Source organism: Penaeus vannamei, chromosome 21, assembly GCF_042767895.1.
Source record: "Penaeus vannamei isolate JL-2024 chromosome 21, ASM4276789v1, whole genome shotgun sequence".
Classification (NCBI taxonomy): Eukaryota; Metazoa; Arthropoda; class Malacostraca; order Decapoda; family Penaeidae; genus Penaeus; species Penaeus vannamei.
In genome coordinates this window covers 6790425-6795424 of record NC_091569.1, presented here as the reverse complement: position 1 = coordinate 6795424, position 5000 = coordinate 6790425, and the positions used below count along the sequence as shown (strand labels likewise).

The following is a 5000-nucleotide window of genomic DNA, read 5'->3' as shown; positions in this document are numbered from 1 at the left end:
TGCTAGTAATAGAGGTTTTGATGTTGGGATTCAGATGCTAATGATAGTAGTTATTATAGTAATAATATAAAAACAAAAACAAAATAGAAACAAAATACAACACAAAATCATGAAATACAGCTGTAGAAATTAAAAGGACGCAAATTACTTTATTTAATAACTACACTTTAATTAATCGGTTATCTTAATTGCCAATCATAGTCGATTACGCATATGTCCGTTTCTGATAGTGAGAGGAAAAGCACGAAGGAATAAGGACAGGGTGATAAAGTGATAAGCGACAAGAAGAGAAAATGTGAAACAAACAAATTAATCTCTCTTCAGGTGTATTTCGATGCAGAAACTTCACAAAATCATATATATTTTTATTTTTCTTTCTTTTGTATTACATTTAATTTTACATGTTTACATAAGGGTATTATATGGAGTGGTATATACTGACGAGACAAAATCTAGTGATACCAGAACAAAATATAAATGTGAAGTAAATATATTTATTTATACCGATTACCTTTCTCTTTCTCTCTTTCTCTCTCTCTCTCTCTCTTTAACTATTTCTCGCTCTCTCTCTCACTACTTCTCGCTCTCTCTCTCTATATATATTTATATTCATCTCGCTCTCTCTCTCTCTCTCTCTCTCTCTCTCTCTCTCTCTATATATATATATATATATATATATATATATATATATATATATATATATATATATATATCTCCCTCTCTGTCTATCTCTGTCTGTCTGTCTGTCTGTCTGTCTGTCTGTCTCTCTCTCTCTCCCTCCCTCCCTCCCTCCCTCTCTCTCTTTCTCTCTCTCTCCCTCTCTCTCAATAACACGAGCGTTATTAAGGCTATTTTCAAAGGTGAACATACTTTTCAACACCAACAAGCACAACCACACACATACACCCACCCACGCGCCTGTCACTGTGCGTATGGTCTAGCCTAGTAACCTACATATGTAACTCCTTCTGCACTAACGGAAATTTAAAGTTTTTTTTTGCACATTTAGGGGAGTTGTGAGAGACAGGAAAGTTTAAGGTGACTCAAGGTGTTCTTTATAGGAAAATTGTGTATTTGTAGATATTATAACTCGTAAAGGCATGGTTTGTGGTTTCATTTAAGTTCGAAAAAAAGTAAAAAGGAAAAAATAGAAAAAATAGAGGAAAATCATGACGTTTATTTAAGTTTAAGTTTATAAAGAACATACGCGAAATAACACAGTCCAGTCAGGTGTATGTGCGTTCACCTTGACATGAATACGTTTTCCAACACATAATGAACAAGGCGTTGGGACTACCTGCTATACCCCCCCTCCCCACCCCCGCCCCCTCTACCCCCCGTAGAGTGCCCCCTCTTCGGGGCCGCCCCCATCCCCCATCTACAATCTCCCCTCCCCTCCACCTATTACGCTACCTTCTCCCCCTCCCCCTATGCCCATAATCCCCCACCCCACCCAACCCGCCCCCATCCCTACATCGCGTGTGGCGGCCCCAGCAACCCCCCCCTTCCTCCTCCCATCCCTTCCCCCTGCCCCGTGCCTCCACCCTCCCATCGAGACAGTGCCCTGAGCGAATGCCAAAAATACCCAATTCTTAAGAAGGAAAGTGCCACCTAGAGAGAGGGCGTGGAGGAAGAGCGAGGGGTGGGAGGGGGGGCGGGAGAGGCCCCTGTGGTTAAGGTTAGCGCGGCACCCGGTGGTTGGATTCGGATTCTGCACGCGGTCAGATTCGAATCTTTTTGTTTTGGCTTTTGAATAGGATTCGATTCTCTACCTCTCGGTTTCCGTCTATAGTTTTATTTATGTTTATAGTATTACTTCTTTTTTCTTGTTTTTATCTATTTATCTGTTTATTTATTTTGTCTTACGGGTGTAGTTTCAACGGGGAATTTCACCATGTAATAGAAAAAAAAATGTAGGCCTATATATTCATAAGCGAGTCGAGATCGCTAGAAAAAGAAGGAAAGTAACTAAAAATAGCATCCGTGGGGAGTATGGGGGGAGGGGGGGTGGGGTGAGAGGGGCAGTAAGGGTACGGGGGAGGGGAGGGGAGGGGGAGGGGGGGGAATTGTCAATGCCACGGGAGATACCAGTGGAGCGGGTGGGGGGTGAGGGGAGGATTGGGGTGGGGGTGAAGGGGAGGGTGGTTAAAGTGAGTTTCATGAGAGGTGGTATTGGGGGAGGAGGGGGAGAAGGGAGGAGAGGGGAAATGGGTAATAAGAATGGGGAAAGTGGAGAGATGAAAGAGAGAGAGAGGTGGAGAGGGAGGGGAGAGAAGGGAGATAGCAAGAGGGAAGAGTGGAGAGAGAGAAAGAGAAGAGAGGTGGAGAGGGGGGAGAGAAGGGAAGATAGCAAGAAGGAGGAAGGGGAGGGAAGAAAGAAGAGAGAAAAGGAGAGAGGAGAAATAGGTAATAAAAATGGGGAAGGAGTGGAGAGAAGAGAGAGAAATGTAGAGAGGGGGAAAGAAGGGAGACAGTAAGAGGGGAGAAGTGAGAAGAGGGAAGAAGGGAGGACAGAGAGAAATGTGGAGAGGGGAAGAGAAGGGAGATAGCAAGAGAGGGCAGGGGTGGGGGTGGAGGGGCGGTGAGGGAGAAGCACCAACAGGCAGCAAAAACAGGTAGGAACAGCAGGTGCGGCAGGCGGCAGCAGCACGTGTAGGAAAAACAGGAGAGCATCGCATTTTCACGAACGAAAATAGATTGCACGTTTATCTTTAAAAAAAACAAAACGCAGATATATAATATCTAAAAAAGAATTAATGTCCCCAGTTTCCATTCACATCAAATCTTATCTTAATTTACGTACCAGCTTTTTAATCAAACACGAAAACAACTACACAATCCACAAAGAAGAAAAAAAAGAATGATGAACGATGCATGCGGAGATCTTCTTACAAAAACACATGTCATATATAATCTTACGTGTTTCCAACTTGACTATTATGCAGACTAAGAAAATAATCTGTATGAGTCGCTTGTTGAGTAAAAATTTTAGCTCATTTCCGGATAGTGCTGCCAAAGTGAGGTTGGGATTTGGATAAATTCAGTGTAAAAACTTTTAAAATAATAATCTAGTAAGTTGTGTCATATAACTCCGATAAGTGAAGTTTTAACCTGAATGTTTCAGTGCGTTTTTCACATTTTCTTAAGCTTTAGTTCGTATGGGATAACAACCTTAGGTCATTTGCCAATGTTTAAGCTTCGTATGAACCAACACAGGTAAATCACCACTTGTTTAAAGTTTATTTGTGCCTTTTTTCACTCGTCTATTCCAAGCTCGAGTGTTTCAAATAACATAACACAGACGGATCTTGATACAGGCTCGTGGCAAAAGCTCTGCGAGATATCAGATCACATCCTCATCCTCGTTGTTGCTTAGCTGTTCCTCGCGCCCTTAACGCTTTTTTTTCTCCCTTCTTACGGGAAGAGCGCAGCCCGAGCCGTCAGAAACGCCCCGTCAGGAACCAACCCCACGGTTCCCCAAGGGCTACGTACCCCCCCGGACGCCCTTCCTACGGCAACCCACTGGAGCTGAGGGGCAGAGGGGGTAGTATCCGATCCTCAGGAGCTCCTAGGGCATTGAATCCCCCTTACGATGTGACTGGGCGAAGGGAATTATGCATGAGGAGAGGAGATCGCCGCGGTGGGTACAATGATCGTGCGTCTGGCCCGGACGTGTAGTAGTAGCCTGGGCGGTGAGTCCACGTTGTCAGTGTGTGTGTGCGGGGCGGACGCTGAGCACGCTGTGAGTGAAATACCTCGCTGACACCGCCGCCTGCTTCAGCTTGGGGACACGTTGAAAGAGATATTGTGGTGATAAGTGATAAATGGGGTCTCGGTAGTGCTTTTCTTGACGTGTCTGGGTGAACGAAAGGGGCTGATGTGAAAGACGTTTTCTGCGGGAGATACATTACCCGAGAGGAGAAGCGAGCAGGTAAGTTTGTTTATTTGTTTGCAAGGAGGGGACTAAACAAGCTCTCGACTGGTGTTTATCTGCGAGGAAAACGTTTTGTTTAATTGGCCTGAGCATTTCCATTGTTTCCTTAACCACCTTGGAAAACGTTCCCTTTCATCACTCGATACATATCTTGGCAAACGTTTTTTTGATAGTAAACAAGCATCTATCTATCAAACGTTTTTCAGATACCGGGAAAACGTAACTCTTGTACTTTTTTAATAGGAAAGATGTATTATACTGTAATTATGCAACAGGAAAGGGTATTTAACCTGTAAAACCACAAAACATGTTTGAATAAGCGATTGCTGAAGTAAGTGTGCTTGTTATACACTTTAAACATTGGTGTGAAGACCGGATGGGTTCTATACCTTCGCTGATAAGATAAGAACAAGATAAAACATATGTTTATATCACTGAACGTTTTTTTGTATGATGGCAGTTTCCTATTCGATTCGGGAACACTTGTTCATTTTGTCAACACTTAGAATTGTTGCGATTACAAAATATAACCTTAAATTAGGCAGTGTAAGCTGAACGACAACAACCTGGTGTGGGTTCTAACTTAAGGAAAACATTGCTTTCGTGGGACAGATATGAAGTTATTCCAGTAATGTGTATGTTTGTTCAGTTGCGACAATTACGTAAGTTGATGGATTCCTTAGCAACAAATTCGCCGCACACGCACGCGCACATATATACACACAAATATACATACATATATACACATACAGATATATACACACACATATGGACACAGACACACACATGCACACACACACACGCCTATGAACACTTATACACCTAAATGGACTCTCTCTCTCTCTCTCTCTCTCATACTCTCTCTCTCTCTCTCTCTCATAAGCTCATCTCTACTCTCATACTCTCTCTGTATCTCTCGATGTCTGTCTGTATCTCTCTCGATGTCTCTCTCTCTCTCTCTCTCTCTCTCTCTCTCTCTCTCTCTCTCTCTCTCTCTCTCTCTCTTTCTCGATGTCTGTCTCTCTTCTCTCTCTCCTCTCTCTCTCTCTCTCTCTCTCTCCTCTCT

The 5000-nt window shown here is 43.2% G+C and overlaps 1 protein-coding gene across 1 annotated transcript in view; it reads left to right on the top strand.

Moving 5' to 3' along the window:
* The first annotated feature begins 3699 nt into the window (after positions 1-3699).
* LOC113803553 (chloride channel protein 2-like) overlaps positions 3700-5000 on the top strand; it is a 219929-nt gene continuing 218628 nt past the window's right edge. Inside the window, exon 1 of the mRNA XM_070135804.1 lies at positions 3700-3931. The gene's annotated coding sequence lies outside the window, so the exon portion shown is untranslated. The remainder of the gene's footprint in view (positions 3932-5000) is intronic.